General features: G+C 39.0%; 1 long non-coding RNA gene across 1 annotated transcript; it reads left to right on the top strand.

The window, feature by feature from the left end:
• Nucleotides 1-548: 548 nt before the first annotated feature.
• On the top strand, nt 549-8007 carry LOC147655827 (uncharacterized). The gene is made up of 5 exons (XR_015276447.1): nt 549-1378; nt 4364-4495; nt 5210-5409; nt 6181-6251; nt 6968-8007. It is a non-coding gene; the product is annotated as an uncharacterized LOC147655827 (long non-coding RNA).
• Nucleotides 8008-15865: the final 7858 nt, after the last annotated feature.

The following is a 15865-nucleotide window of genomic DNA, read 5'->3' on the forward strand; positions in this document are numbered from 1 at the left end:
TTAATTAATAATTATATAATAAACAATATAGTAATAAATGCATTTATTAATCACACAGAGCAGGTGAAGGGTAGTTCCTTTTGTATGCAGCTGTTCTCATGAGCCTTCTGGGTACAGAACAAGAGTGGAGGTTGCTAAAGAGCTCTTGGACTGCTTGAAAAGATATTACCCTTTTTCTCATATTGCCTATTGTAGAGCTCACACACCTCAGAACGTGCTATTAATAAATAATTTATTGACTCTGAATTAGGCACATTGATGCACATGTGAGTCTGAGTCTGATTTTATTTATGGGGTGGTTCTGAAAGAGCAGTGTGATTTATGTATCTATGTATACAAGTCAGTGCAGAAAGTCTACAGTCCCACATCCCTTTCTGTAATGATTTAAAATTCACAAGTCAGTGTTTCAAATTTTTTTTTTTGCATTTCTGCATGTACTTTTCTTAGCTTTGGCTGACCAAGTATTAATGTGAAGAATGTCCCTATTCACACTATCTTTCAGATCTCCCAAGTAACGTAATGTAACACATCTGTTTGAAGCTAATGTATATTCAAGAGGGTTCATGGGAGTGATGACAACATTTTTCAGAGTGATCCTTTAGTTTATTATATGGACAGAACAGACATAAGATGCAATCTGAATTAAGGAGAATGTTGGGGAAGTGCATGAATTTTTAGGAGTGGGGTAAATTCACCTACCTTTTGATTTAATGGCCAGAATTGTCCCCATTATTTAAAATGTTCTGTCTCTGGCTTCTCACTTGTCCTTTCATCTTCAAGATACATATATTTAATATCTTAGCTCATAATCTTGGATTATGTGGACTTTAAAAGATTGAAGTATTTTTTAAGAGAATGGTGAAGGACAATGACTGGAAGGACAGGGTATTTCAAATAAACAAAACTGTGAGGGGAGTAGGGATGATGGAGGTGATAAAGAACATAAGAGAAGTTTTGTAAGATCTCTTTTCCTGCTGCCAATGTTCACACCTTTTCATTATGAAATTTTGCTACTTCTTTCCAGATTAGACTTCCTGAGGGGAAATCTACCTGTTCTGATTGATCTTCAGACTTCTTGGATAGTCATTGATGTTTTTCCAACAGCAGAAGAAATGTCTCACCAGCTTTCAGTTCTCTCCATTCAGCTTGTGGCTGCAATTGGGCCTCATAGAGCTGTGAACCCATAGTTCATCTGACTGCTATGATAATTGCACAGACTCCCTCCTTGCCTTTGCTAATTAACTGGCTTATACAACCTCACTGTTTTCCCCAAATCCCACAGCTGCCTGCAGTTCCAAGGACTGTTCTGAATGGCAGGTTGCAGCATCCTCTTGCTGCATAGAATGCAGAGCAGAAAGCTTTTGCTGAGTGTTAACTGGTAAGCACCTCCTTGTACAAATAGCATGATCATCTCTGTGTCATGTTCAGCTTGCACTCCTTGCTGTGTTAGTGGCAGAGTTTATAGGTGGAAATAGAATCTAGAGCCACATTTATTTCTCTCAGTTGGCTTCAACAGTTGTTGGCTGTGGATTTCTTTTTGTGAAATTTCAAAGCTTTTGATTGACATTATTATAGTAGGAAGACTAGGACTGTGTTTGCAGCGAATATGCAAAGCTATAGAAAAAATGTGGACCATTTTGACTGTTTTTCACAATCTTTATACTCTCCCATTCTTGAAGAAGATTAAGTAAAATGCAATGGACTTCCCTTTGTAGTTGTAAGGTGCTCAAATTCTATAGTGCTAAGGACTTATAACTACACAGAAAACATAAAAATGTATACCTACAAACATGTCAAGAACGTTTTCTAAAGTAATATTAATGACACTTTTTAATATTAATGAACTGGTGAAGATAATTTTTTTGTCATATAAACTAATATATTACTACCATTATGCTGATCTTAATTGATTCTCTCTCATAAGAATTACAGTTGCTAATTCTGTATTCATAGGAAGTGAATTTCTTCATTAGCAATTATTTTATGGCTCATTTTAGCTGTGAAAGGACAGTCACACTGCATTTTCTTTACCTTCCTATTTCTATCTTTTCAAAACCACCAATATGGAAATTCAGCATGTCAAACTTCTGGAGAGTTCTGATTTTTGTCTCCCTCTTAGCCCTCAGTCTGTTAGCCAACCAAATGGGATTCAGAGGTCATATTTTTAATCTGCTGTTGCAAAGCTAGATTGAAAGGTGCTGCTAAGCCACAGATGTCTAAGCATGGAGGTCTACAATGTATTGAAATTAAGTCAGAATTTTTGTTAGCACTGATTTCTGCATTTTCTGCAGAAGTTAGTGACAGAAGGGGCAACTAAGAGGCAGTCCATGAAAAACATTTTATTATGCTGAAGCCTCTCTTTCTGTAGAAATTAGGTCCTTCTCAAGTAAACAGGGAGACATACAGCATCTCTAGCACCTAAAGGCAAGCACACCAAACTGCTCCCTAGGAACTTAGTGCATGGTAGGGTGTCTGCTATTTCCCTCTATTGAGGGTCATTTTTTCACCACCATGTGGTGGTGGTGATAGAAGAACTGCAATTTTCTGCAGCTTATATAAACAAGTTTGTGTTAAGGGGATGATATCTGCTGGACATAACCCGGAAGACAAGCATTCATCTTTTTCTCAGGATGGCAGGTGGAAGCATTCTTTCCCATCCTTGGTCTAAGTGGATTTGTTGCCCTTGCCATGTGTGCAGTACTAAATGAAAACAGTGTTCACTGAATAATAATGATGCTTTAAGCTAGTAAAATCTGACTATTTTAAAATTATTTTTGTCCCTGCCTAAATCTGTCTTTTTTTTTCCCCCTGAAAGCAGGAGCAAAAATCTGAGACATTTAGCTGATTGTGATTTTTAAAAATGCTATCTAGAAAACAGGTTTGCTGACACATATGTGCAATACATACTTCTGGTAAACAGAACCAGATCATCCACATTTCAGCTCATTTTTTCCAGCAAGGAGATTTTTGAAGATTTAGCGAGTTGAAAAGAGCAGAGCAGGCAAAGCAAAGGATTGTATTATCCATCCCTTTCACACTCAGCACGTGATGTTTTTCTGAGAGGGAAGAAATTTGTTTTCTAAAGACATTGTCAAGTTCACTGAGATTCGCTGACTCCTGGTAGCAATGTAAGCTTGAGACAGCAGTGACAGGCTTTATTTCAGGACACTGTGTATCGTACAAAATAAGCTTCCTTCGACTGGAATGATGTCTGAGTTACAGCACCTCCATGAAAATTAACAGACACATAGATCAGCCAAGCAGTAAGTGTGCAGCATTTCTGATCATGCACATACAGCTCCTCTTATCACCTTTACTGGTGATACTTTCCATAGGCAGCTTCTCTTTGAGGGGTTATCCTGCAGCTGAACACCCCATGTTCCCTCCCCAACCTTCAGGCCCTTCCAGGAACTGCAGAGAGAGCAGAACACGGCAGCAATATTCAGGCACTAATTATTTTTGCCAGCAGGAGCTCGTTTTGGCCTTTGATTTTGAACTGACAGTTAATAGATAGGGCAGTTTCAGAAGTGGGTGTGTTTTACAGCACTTGGCAAATGACTGCCTAAATCACAGGTACAGTTTGCAATTGCAGCCATATAAAGCATCTCTCTGTTTACTCTCTTTATTGAAGATATGTATTCATAAAGAAGATATATTTTTTTCAATACAATGAATGGAACATTGGCATTGATAAGGTGAACTTTATGGAGAGTAATTGGGTAAATGCTATTATCATTGCATTACAGGCAGAAACTGAGTTTGCATTTGGCTGCACAAGACGGATGCCTACAGGGAGGGGCAGCCTGAGGCAGCCCTGTACAGGGTAGAGCCAACTCTATGGACCAGGGCAGCTAGAATGAAGGGATCCAGGCTCTGTCTCTACTGCAGGAGAGACTAGGGACAGGGAATGAACCCTGGGGGCTGCTAATGCTTGTTTTGCAGTCTGGCACTGTTTTGTGTTGTCAGGACCAGTTTTGTTTTCCTCTCTTCCTAATGATATCCTAAGATTTTTTTCACCTTCAAGGCTTCTGTTAAACCCCAGATAATGCAACCTATAGCCTGCATTTTGTACTGATAAAATGTTGTTTTGATGAATTGTGACACCACCATAGCATTACTTAAAATGGTCCAAATTGAGAATAATACACAATTAAACAGTGTTTATGCAATCAGGCTATGATTCAGCCACAGGGGACCAAAGGGAAACCCTTGGCCAAACATTATGCAGAGTGATGAGGCAATGCCACACAGCTTGAACCTTATTTAGCAGTGTGGGTATGGTCCTTACACCTTAGCTTGGTGTATCTGAGCTGATGTAAGTTGCTGTCTGCTACTAAGTATGATATCTGTGGTTATCTTCTAGCAGTCATCTCATGATCCCGTGTGGGAGCAAGAACTGAAATTAAAGACCTCTGGATTTCCAATTCTTGGGCTCCTCCTCTCTAGAAAATGCTGCACTGAAATACAGTAAAAGAGAAAAAAGCACCTAAAGAAGGTAAAATTATGGTTCCTGATGACATACTCTTTCTGTCATCTCATCAGTTCAATGGAGAATTGCAGTAGAGCAGGAGTAATTCTTCTCTCTAGAGCCCCTGGGAGCTCTGACTTTATTTGCAGTAGAAGTTGGACTGAATTCTGAAATAATAAGAACTTTAAGTCAAATGTGTTACTAAAATTATGTTCTATGGATGCATGAGGGATTAAGGAGTTTAAAAATAATGATTTACTCAAGTCAGCCTTGAGGATGAAAGCTTTGGCTTCAGTGCTGTCTCAAGGTGGACTTTAGTATCTCATGGGATTGTTTCATGGCTCAGTGCAACACAGATAATTTGGCATTCCAAGCTGTCAACACCATGGATTAATAAAGCCTTTACAGTATCTTTTAAATTATTATTGCAAGCCAAGTCTCTTGCTCTTCCTGAGTTCTGCTGTGTTTGTTTTTGAAATGCATGATTTCTGTTTGTTTGGTTTTGTTTTGTTTCTTTTTTTAGGAAAATATCCTTGAAATTTGGAGTAGGCGATTAAAACCAGCAGGAAATGTATAAGAGAATTCTTGGTGGTCTAATAAGGGATTTAGAGACTCCAGCAGGGGAGAAGTATTTTATAAATTTAATATGAGGGTAAATAGTATTATCTCTGTTTTGCAAATGCAAGAACTTATTCAAGATCATTATTCACAGCCCTTAAGCTTTTGTGTTTCTTTTCTTAGCTAACTACATCATGCACCTCTCTCCAGCAGAAGGGCAGGAAGATGCATAGAAACTGAACTTCGTAGCTGGGATTATCTCATAAGGCAACCTTAAATTCTGGCAGCAAGTCAAAGGTTTACAGCACATCTAGAAATGAAACATGAGGACAGTTCATGGTGCTGCTATCAACTCTCTCTCTATCAACATCCAACAAGCAGAGGTCAGAGTAATTACCTCCTAGTCACTTTTGGGGTCTTTGTAGCAAACGAGGCACTCAGGCTGTGCTAAGGAAGAGCGCTGTAGTGCTTGGGTGCTTTTGGCACAAGGCAGTTGCCCTGCAGGGCTCCATGGCCCTCTCACAGCAAGCTCCTGGCCTGCTCTCAGCTTGGGAAGAGACAATCTGATGGTCAGTGTGCCTGGTTCCTCTCACTCAGCCTTTTCCAAGGTGGGAAATATCTTATTTTCTTGTTGGAGCAGAGCTCCAATCATCGCAAATGGGCCTCTTAGGAAACTGATACAGTGAACGTTGAATACTTGTACTTTGCACAGGTTTGGTGCCTTAAGCTGAAGGTTCTGTTGACAGACCAATGGAGTAATTGAGAAGGGCTGTATGGATAAAATTAACTGCTAACTTCTAATGTAAATATGAACATTTAGACAAATTGAGAAAAAGGGCAAAGTGACTACCTAATTATTATGAAAAATTGTATTCATGTTTTATACAATTACGGCTATATTAAGCCTATTTCAAGCAACTAATATGCAGATCTGATTCAGAAGAGATTAATTGGTGATATGAACACTTAAGCTATATAATTTACTCTGATTGAAGAGGCAATACTAAAATGTGGCATTAGCAGATGTTGGATGAGTTTTTGCTCTGAATCCATTCACTGAAAATGCTAGGTAAAGCTCCCCTTATTCTAAACTATTAAATACCCTAATTTCTGGATTTGACTTGCATCTCTGTTTCGTTTCTTTGAATTATTAGTCAAGAGTCGTTGCTGTGGCAATAGCCAGTTCTGTGATGAAATGAAGCACATTCCAGATTCAGCTGTTAAGGTCGGTATGGGGGCCCTTTGGCAGGATCCAGCAGGGTGCTTATTAGAAAACACCTGCCCCTTTCTGTTTAATATTCAACACCATATTTTTGTTCTCCACAAACTCACTGGTTATCACAGGGCAAGTCTCTGGGCACTCCACTAGTTGCTGTGAATAATTCACTGCCACTCTTCTCACCTTAGAACAGAGAAGCTGTGTTTTGTGTACCATCCTGGCACCAGAAATTCCCAAAATCCATATTTTCTGAAACAGAAGGGAAGCTGCAAGTCATCTCCTTAATTCCATTGACAATGAAATAGTTAAGTACATTAATTCACTCAAGCTCATTGGTTCTGATCCAGAACCAGTATTTCATCTGCACTGTGTGAATGCCCCTGAAAACTGAAGTAAGGGAAGAGGTAGACAAATTACTAAACTGTGCTATCTCAAACACGCATCGTAAAGCCTGATTATGATTAGGGTTCAGTTGGAGGCCAACTATATATATAGTAGGGTATAGTTCAGTTTCATTTGCCATAAGCATAGAACTCGCACCTGGATGCCAGTACACATGCCATGCAAATTTGCCTAAATGCTGTAAAGTCCTGAAGTATCAGCAGAGCAGGATCCTATAACAACTGTGTCCAAAAAGCCTAACTATGTGCAGCTAACACAGATATTAAATTGAATGCTCCTCTTACTATTATAAATGGCTGCTTTGCTATCTTTGTCAGCAGAGTTGTGGCATTCATCCCATTGCTAAGAATAAGAATAAGATGACCATCTGCATTTCTGCAGAGTGATGGCTACCCAGAGTGAGTTCAATAAAAGAAAATTATGGCTTTGTGCTTTGCTACAGCTGATAAATCATGAGCAGGTCTCGCACTGAGGCAAAAAAATGAAAAATAACATTATGTGGCAAGACTCTTTATAGGGTACCAGCTGAGCAGCCACTTGAATTGTAATACCCCCAAAATGTATGTCATGCAAGTGGTAAGTAATGACCTGTTCATGAGGAGCTGAGCACGCTGGGTGAATAGGGACACTGGTGGATACATGTCAGGGACCCCGGTGATTGTGTGAAGCAGTGACAGCACATATATGCCAGCTATGAGGGTGTTTATCATTTTCTTCCTTCAGAATAAATCTCTTCAGCGCTAGTACAGCATATCATTCCTCTCCCTTTTTGGGGTCTTCTCCAACTGCCCATTCCTTTAGCCTTTCCTATGTCCTGGAAATCAAAGCTAGTTAAAAGATGGCCTCAGGGATGCCTTGGAGATGGTGTAGACCTTCTTTCTGGATTTGAATATGACTGGGGTTCTCTGACCACATACATCACTGTAAAACCTCCAGTTGTCTTATTTCTCAAGTAATAAAAACCCTTCTCTTTGGTGGGGACTCTAAAACCAACTGAAACTTAACAAGGAGTTTTTGGTCTCCCAAATCAGTTATTCCTAAAGGAAATTGATTTTCTGGTCATGTTTCCTCTTTCAGCTTACTTTGAAATCAGTGGTTAAGGTTCTCTCCAGTAGTTTCTCCCCAGTTCAGTTATCCAGAGTAAGGAGTACATTGCATGCATGATTTTGAAAATGAACAGAAATCTGTGCTAAATGAAGATGGAGTAAATACTGTGGAAAGTGGGTTTCTAAGTAGAGTTTTGGCTGTTATCTCATAAATATTCATTGGTGTCTACAATATAGTAAGGTGTTTTCAAGATAGTAGTAAACTAAATTATCATTTAAATGCTATTTGTAGCCATTTACTTACAAAAAAAAAAGGCAAACAACTGCTTAAAGAAAAATTTTGATCTGAATTCAGTAGGAATAGCTTAAGGAGTCTATGATCAAATCAGGTGTAATACAGATCCTATTGTGGCTCCAGACATGCAGAACTGCACTCCCATCTATTTCTTTTTCAATTTTACAGTCTCTGCTTAAACACATGGTGATTGTCAGTCAAGAAATGCCTCCAGGTGGAGTTTCCCAAAGGACTCAGCGTGGTGTCAATAGGAACAGTGCTTTAGAAAGCATCAGTTTGAACAAATATCAGAAAGCACAATAATCACTAAAATTCAGTTATCTAGAACACTATTACATGCACTGTGGGGGGAAAGGAAGAAAAGTGAGAAAATACATTTTTGAATCTGAGATTATTATTCTTTATTGCTAATTAATAAGCGTTTGGGCTGTATTTATTCTCTAAAGGCCCACTAGATGTCAGCACATATCTAGGCTACCACAGTTGGAGCAACAACCATCTGGTAGTAAAAAATACCCTCTGCCCTGGAAAGACGCAATTTAGACAGCACATAGTCACTGGCTCAAAGTGTTTTTTGTTTGACTTCATAGAGATTTCATGTACCCCCACTGTAACAGTGACTGTTTTAGCCATCAAAATAGGGAGATTTCATCCACATTACTTTTTGTTCTTGTTTTGCACAGTACTTCCATTGCCATCTCCATTTGGTCCATTGTCTTCCAGGAACCACATCTCATATGAAAGTCTACCAGGTGCAGCTTTATAGCAAGGATGGCTAATGTTTTGCTTTTATTTGAAGATTTATTGGCCAAACTTATTTTAAACATGAATATGACAATTCTTTTTAAAGTGGCAAAAAGTCTGAATAAAACTTCAGACTTATTATTCATAGCATAGTACGACATGAGGCAAAACCCCCCACCCCATGTGTATTACAAGTGTGCTCAACTCACCTGTATTTCATGTAAGAAATAATGAAAAAAAAAAAATCACTCTATTATGCATTCAGGCTATTTAAAATGCATAGACACAGTTCACTGCTTGCACTATCTTAAAGTTAGATCAAAACCCTCCTTGATCAATTTTGCCACACAGTAGCAAGGATTACTATTCAACAATATATATGTTCATATGCTGTGTATTCATTAATTAATATTTGTCTAGATCCAGTGTAAAAACAAAGAAGAATTTGGGTGATCTTGGCAGATAATCCATTTTTCTTAACCATCCATATCTTGAGGATAACTGTGTTTTGGAAAATATTACATATAAACTGGAAACTGGGTTTTTTTTTTTTCTAATATTGTGCAGGGCATGGTCCTTAGATATTCCAGCAATTCAGACCTACAGCTATTGCTAGCTGGAGTTAGGGGACATCATGTCACCACTGAATGAGTGACATTTTAGCTTTAGTGCAACCCCTGCAGTTGATCAGTTACCAAGCAAGGGATCTGTGCTCCTTGTTCACCCCATTTCATCAGAGACACTCAGCTGAAGCATGTGTGCTGAAACAACTATCTCACCTGCAGACACCATCTGAGCTGCTCACAGAAGGGAGGCACAGAGGAAACCTAGGGACTGGATGCCTCAGTGGAGGACCTGAAGTCAGCTGTGGTCAATCTGGGCCTGCAACGTGAGGTCATTTGGGCCTTGGCCCTTGAGTGTCTATCACTCAAGCCTTAATTTCCCTGTTGCCATCCCGTCTCTGCTGTGGCAGTGGCACTGCACATATCCCTTGCCCTGACTTATGGATTCCTGCAGATTCTTTGGTTCTGGGGAGCTGGAGAAAAAGCAGAGAGGCTTTTTGTTGGCTTGGAGTGGCTCCAGCCTGTCCTCAGGTGTGACCTGGCATGAGAGATGTAATCTCCTAGCAGCTGCAGACATTCTATGTGCACTTAGCATATTTTACTAAGTCTCTGTCCCAGCATCTACCCAGGGTCTGCAATGTGTGTTTTCAGCATGGCAGAACATTCAGCAGGTTTCCAGGCTAAAGTGCATTGAAACAATTGGGCTCCCCCCTGATGCCCAGGTTAGTCAGAGCAGCAGTCTGTGTGAGGAGGCACCTCATCCTTGCAGTATTTCAAAGCTGATAAAGAGCTGACCAAATACAAGACAGGCAGAGATGCACAGTGAGGGATAACTTGGATTCAAGAGTGAGATCAAGCCTGACACCAAATTTTGCTCACAGGAAATACATCTTGCTGAACTAGAAACCTGACTGACCTTATGCACACTGTGCTTAAGGCAGGTTGCCTAGCAGCAGAGATTTTAGCAGAATTTAGCCACAAACAATATCTCACTGTCTCATCTGTTAATAAAATTTAGGATTCATTGGAATTTCCATGCTAAAGGTGGAAGACAGTGCCTCTGGATCTTACACAAGCAAAACAGTGCAAACCTAGGTAGGCTGGCTTTATTGTTCCTGGAAAATGAAGACTATTCTGATTGTGCTTGACAACTCGTCTTTTTCTAATGTGAGATAAGGGAATTAATCTGAGTTTTTAAAACAGGTTGTTCTGAATTCTGCATATCTGGGCAGCTTAAAAAATGCTCATAAGTGGGAAGGAGCTGAGGACAAGTAATACTTGGTTTAAAAGTAAATTTCATTGCGAATACTTGCTGATTTCCTATCACGTGTGTGCTCGAGAAGTCCGTGAGAAAATTGGATGAATAAATGTGAGTGTTCGTGTTTATTAATACACTGTCTGCCTGGATAAAATCAGTGATTTTTATAATTTTCCTGATTTGGAGGCCTGATCCAAATGGCTTTTTTCCCTGTGCCCTGTGCCTCTCTGGTCCAAAGCAGAAGCTGATTGTCAGCAGTGTTAATGAAGGAATGACAGTATCCCTTTAGCTGGCCATTGAGTGAGAAGAGGTTCAGCAAAGGGGAAGTGAACCTTGCAGTTTTCCAACACGTTCATTATTCCCTATTACAATAGCCAAGGATGAACAGGGCAGTTTTCTGGCTCACCATTGAGCATTCTCTTTCTCAGACGTGATCTTTCTCCATGGATGACTTTTTCTTCTATGGAAAGCTTTTTGGGTTTTCAGATTTTAAAACCAGAAAGACAAATAACCCTCAAGAATTTTAAGTCTGGTGAAAGGCAGGATGGCAATTTTTTGTGTTAATGCAGTACCTGAAAACCTTTTCATTTCTGTTTGTTTCTAGATGGGCTATATGGCATTGTCTGGTGGAAGCTTGCATATCTTTGCTGCTGGGAATTAAAATTGGCAGATAATTAGATTGAATAGCACGGTGAACTATCACAATGTGTTATACACATGTACATTGTTTTTTAGTGTTGTGTTTTGGCTCATAAGAGCATTCCTTAAAAGCAGCATACTCAAAATCCATTCACATCTGTCCCCATCATTTGAGTCAGGCCTTCTCCTTGTGGAGGATCTGTACATTTTGACTTGTTAGCCTTTCCTTGGTACTCAAGTGTTGTGTTCAGCTTTGTCCCATTTTGTGACTAATTGTTGGTTAAAAATAAAATCAAACCAGGGATTTTTCAGTAACTATGTTTTGCTCCTTAGAGCAGAAAAATATCTTCCTTCCTGAAAGAAAAATATTATATCAACTGATTTCACGTATCCAGTTCAGACACTGGGTATAAAAGCAAGTTACAAGCCTGTTTTGTCCAGTACCTCATACCAGTTGTTTTTCCTGCTCTAACTTAATTTTTCTTCCTGGAAGGATCCAAAAAAAGATAATTTTGTAGTAATTATTCATGATGGTGGATACTGGGATTCAGAGAAATAAGGTACACCTTTCTAACAGGAGGATAATTAATCACTGGAAATCATTTATGTAGGATAGTGTTGGGTTCTTGAAAATTTCTAATGTAGAAAATCAGAATTCAACATTTTCTCTTGAAAGATTTGTTCAATTTCAATTGCACACAGTCATCGGTCTTGATGCAGGAATTAGTAAATGGAAATCTTATAGCTTTTAATATTTTGAAGTTCATTAATCATTAATCCAAAATCCTCTTATTGCTAAGAGGAAATAGTCTAATAACAGTGTCAGAGTACAGTCCTTGCCTCTCAATATCAAAACCATACTAAAAGGGGATAACAGGATCAGAGATGTATTGATCAATTCTATACTATTTTTTTAAAAATGAGAACCTTTCTTTATGTAGATTATGTTCTCTTTCTAGCATTTCACTGCTGTATAATTCTTTCAAAGAGGCTTATTTTCTCAAAGTAGGACTACTTTTATGCATCATGATCACATCTTTTTGAGCAGGACTTCTCAGGGATGCAGTGCAGCCCTCTGTAACTATAAACCCTGAACCTTGCTGCGTCATGGGAGTCATGGGCTTAGAGTACTTCCACGTCCTGAGCCTGCAGAGGAGCTCTGCAAGCCGAGTGACTGCACTAGTAAACCCCTAGTTATACATTCTGCAGGGGTACATGTCGCTTTACATGGTGAATCAGACGGAATGAAGCTGGCCATTAGAGTGCACTTGATGTTAATTGAAGCCATGACTCATTCATTTGCATTTTTCCTTCCCACAAAGAATATTTAAGTTCATTTGCTCCTTATAAGGACTTTAAATCTGTGTCTAGCTGCATATCTGTGAAGCTACTGATCCCAACCACTGAAGTGGCTGATCAGAAGATCTGGTATCATGGGCATGTACTGCAATTTGAAATCCAACTTGAAAGCTGACCAGGATTTTTGGGCAGTCTGCCTTTCTGTAGCACACTTGTGGGATACTATGGCTGCTGGTTGCTCGCCATCTCTTTGCTCAAGGCCTATTCCTTGGTCAATTTACTCATCATGAGCCCACATTGCTGAAGTAAAAGGCAACCAAAGAGAGTTTTTCCTATTTCTCTTTTCTTTTTCCCTGCTGAAAATTAATTAACGAACAAGTTGTGATGAGCACACCACTTGCCTAGTTACTGTAAATACATGCAGCAAGTGACAGTGCTGGGCTCATTTTCAGTTTGAGCTGACCAGGTATCTGAAGGATAGAAAGGAAAACATTGCAGACAGCAGCAGAATTGGTTGTATGTTACCCAGCAGGCAGGGTCCAAATAAAGATCCTGCCTCCACAAGGCAGGGATTGGTTGGCTAGAATTCCCTAAATATGAAAGCCTTGCAACAACAGAATGTCATAATAAAATGTATCCTTCTTTTATTCCCTAAGAATAAAAAAATCCTGTGGTGTTGTGTAGTAAAGATATAATTTTCAACCAAGTTCTGCAACTTGCTTAAAGGTTCTTCACAAGTTTTTTTTCCACTTTTCTATTTGATTTTAATGGACTATAAAAACTGGGGATTAATTTGGCCCATTAAATGCTAAAAGATTAACACTTTTGTAATTTTTCTAACAATTTAGAAGTGAATTATATAGTTGCAGTGCAATCATTCCACTTAATTTTACTTTTCATGTCATTTTTCTCCCAGCATTAATTTTGTCCCTGTTGCAGCATTCAGCTCAGGGCATATCTCACTGCAGTCCATTATCTGACCAGTCAAGCCTGCAGAAACAGGGAATCTTACTTAATTGGAAAAATGCACTGATGCAGAAAAGGAACATGTAACTTCTTGCACCAGCTATACCTTTTAAAAATGCATCATTACAAAGATGACAAACTGCCATCGGTTCTTTGATCTGAAAGATTTTCAGGAGCTGCTGAAGTCAGAAAGTAGGACTGAAGCCGAAAATTCTTTTCATGTCATATTATGGAATAGATGTATAAAGAATGACTGTACTGGGAAGCACCAGGTGAGAATTTTTAGAAGCTCTTCAAAGCCATCAGTGAAATCTGATTTAAGAGTCCCACTTCATTCTCCACTTACTAGTAGGTAAGTAGGTAGATAGGGATAGACTTAGGTAGACTGTATCCCAATGCCCTTCACAGAGTTAAATAATAAAGCTAGCTGCATAAATAACAGTAGAAGGAGTAGTCAGTCACAGAAAATCATAGACTCAGGGAGCAGCTGTTTTTCAGCTGAGATTTAAAATAAAATGGCAAAATTATAGTCCATTATTCTACTCCGCAGCAGCCAAAGGATATCAGCGAACTCCACCACACCTGAAAGCTATAAAATAATAAGCAAAATTAATCAGACAAGAAGAGTGGCTGGAAAAGTTCAATGACTTGAGCCCTACTGACACAACCTCTACTGAAAATGAACCTTGCTGACACCAGATCAAATATAACATGACATTAATTTTCTCTTTTCTGACCTTGCTTGACTGAACTTGCTGGAACACTTAATTCTTTATGCTCACATCAGAAGGACCTAATGGGAGAGTCCAGTGGTAGCCAAGCCCTTCAGTGGCCTGTCCAGCAGTGCAGTGTGTGAGCTTGGGCACTTCATTCCTGGAGTAGGGGCCAAAGTTTGACAGTCCTTGGTGTTTGGCAACTGTGAACTGTTTTCCTTGATCCTGGTACCAGAGTAGGTTTCCAAGTCACCAACTGCAAAACCAGCATTCCTGTGGAGGTGAAAAGAGCAAATCCCAACCTGAAAAATACAGTGGAAATATCTCAGTTTACACCTACTGAGAAGTATGATAAAGCAGTTGTAGCTGATCGGCTTCTGTATTTGTAGCTCAGACACAAATCATAATCAGAGACAGTTTTAACATTTTGAATGGTATGGGGAGAAAAAGATGGAGATACATGCCATAATATATCATTTGAAAAGGTCTTGTAGGCATAGTCATCAACTGTTTAAAGATTTTGCCATTCATATATCTTTTTTAACAGTCTGTTTCTTTCAGAACCTGTATACTTTAGATTTGACACACTTCAGGCATAGAGGTGATGCCACTACTATACCATATCCCAAGCCTAAAGAAACACAAATAATGCTATAAAAGTTGCACACATTCTACCACTGGCTCATTTTTTTACTACAGAAATGTTGATTTAGTTAGAAGCTTAACTGTCTTTTCCCTGTAGTACCCTCAGCAACCCAGTAACAAAAAGCCATCTGCTTTTTCCAGCCTCCATTTAACACCCAAGCAGGAGGAGTCATGCTGTGCCCAGCATTATTTGCACTCATGAGGAAGAAATGGGAATATGTTCAATGCACTTTTTAGGGTTTACCTAACAGCTTTGGAAATCAGTGGCATGATTCACCCTGATGTTAGGAGCTTGTACATATATATATTGTTCATCTAAAATACTCTATTTAAGGTGCTCCCCATAGATTTCTCCTTCTACCACAATAAAACCCACAAGATGAACTCCACAGAAATTTGGAGGGGTAAATGTCTCACTCCAGGTATGCTCTGTGCTCATTTAAAAGCCTGGTAAGTGTTAAACAATGCAAACTAATCTGCAGTTATTTTGTGGGAATAGTTATTGTATTAATACTGAGGACTCGTAAGGGAGAAGGATATAAATGTTACATTTGATGAGAATTTTACAAGAACACCTATCTTCATTAAACTTAGTGAGCTGGTGTTGTGTTGTTAATGACATTCTGGGAATCAGAATTTGTGGAAAAAAAAGATCTTCTGTACCTGTACCCTCTGCATCTGTAAATGTTCACTGGTAAGAAACACATTCAACATTTGAGATGCTCTGCTTTGTCATTCCTGCAGGAGAGCTCTGCTTACTCAGACCTAATTAATTTTTGGTTTAATCTTTCTGTGATTGAAGAAACATGGACTGAATTTTGCTCATCATCCCACCCACTTATGCCACTTATGTCAGGTTTGAATATGAAAAAGAAATCAGTGTAGTATGAAAGGGATACAGCATAACGACAAAAAATACTGTGCAGCAGAGGATTTATTATTATTTATTTAATATTAGGGCAAAAAGGAAGACTGTTTTGCAGAAATGTTTCACATTATTACAAAATGCTCCGCCTGGGAAAATGATAGAGCGCAATTGGAATCAAAAGG

The sequence above is a fragment of the Cyanistes caeruleus genome, chromosome 1 (genome assembly GCF_971803275.1).
Source record: "Cyanistes caeruleus chromosome 1, bCyaCae1.hap1.1, whole genome shotgun sequence".
NCBI classification, from domain to species: domain Eukaryota; kingdom Metazoa; phylum Chordata; class Aves; order Passeriformes; family Paridae; genus Cyanistes; species Cyanistes caeruleus.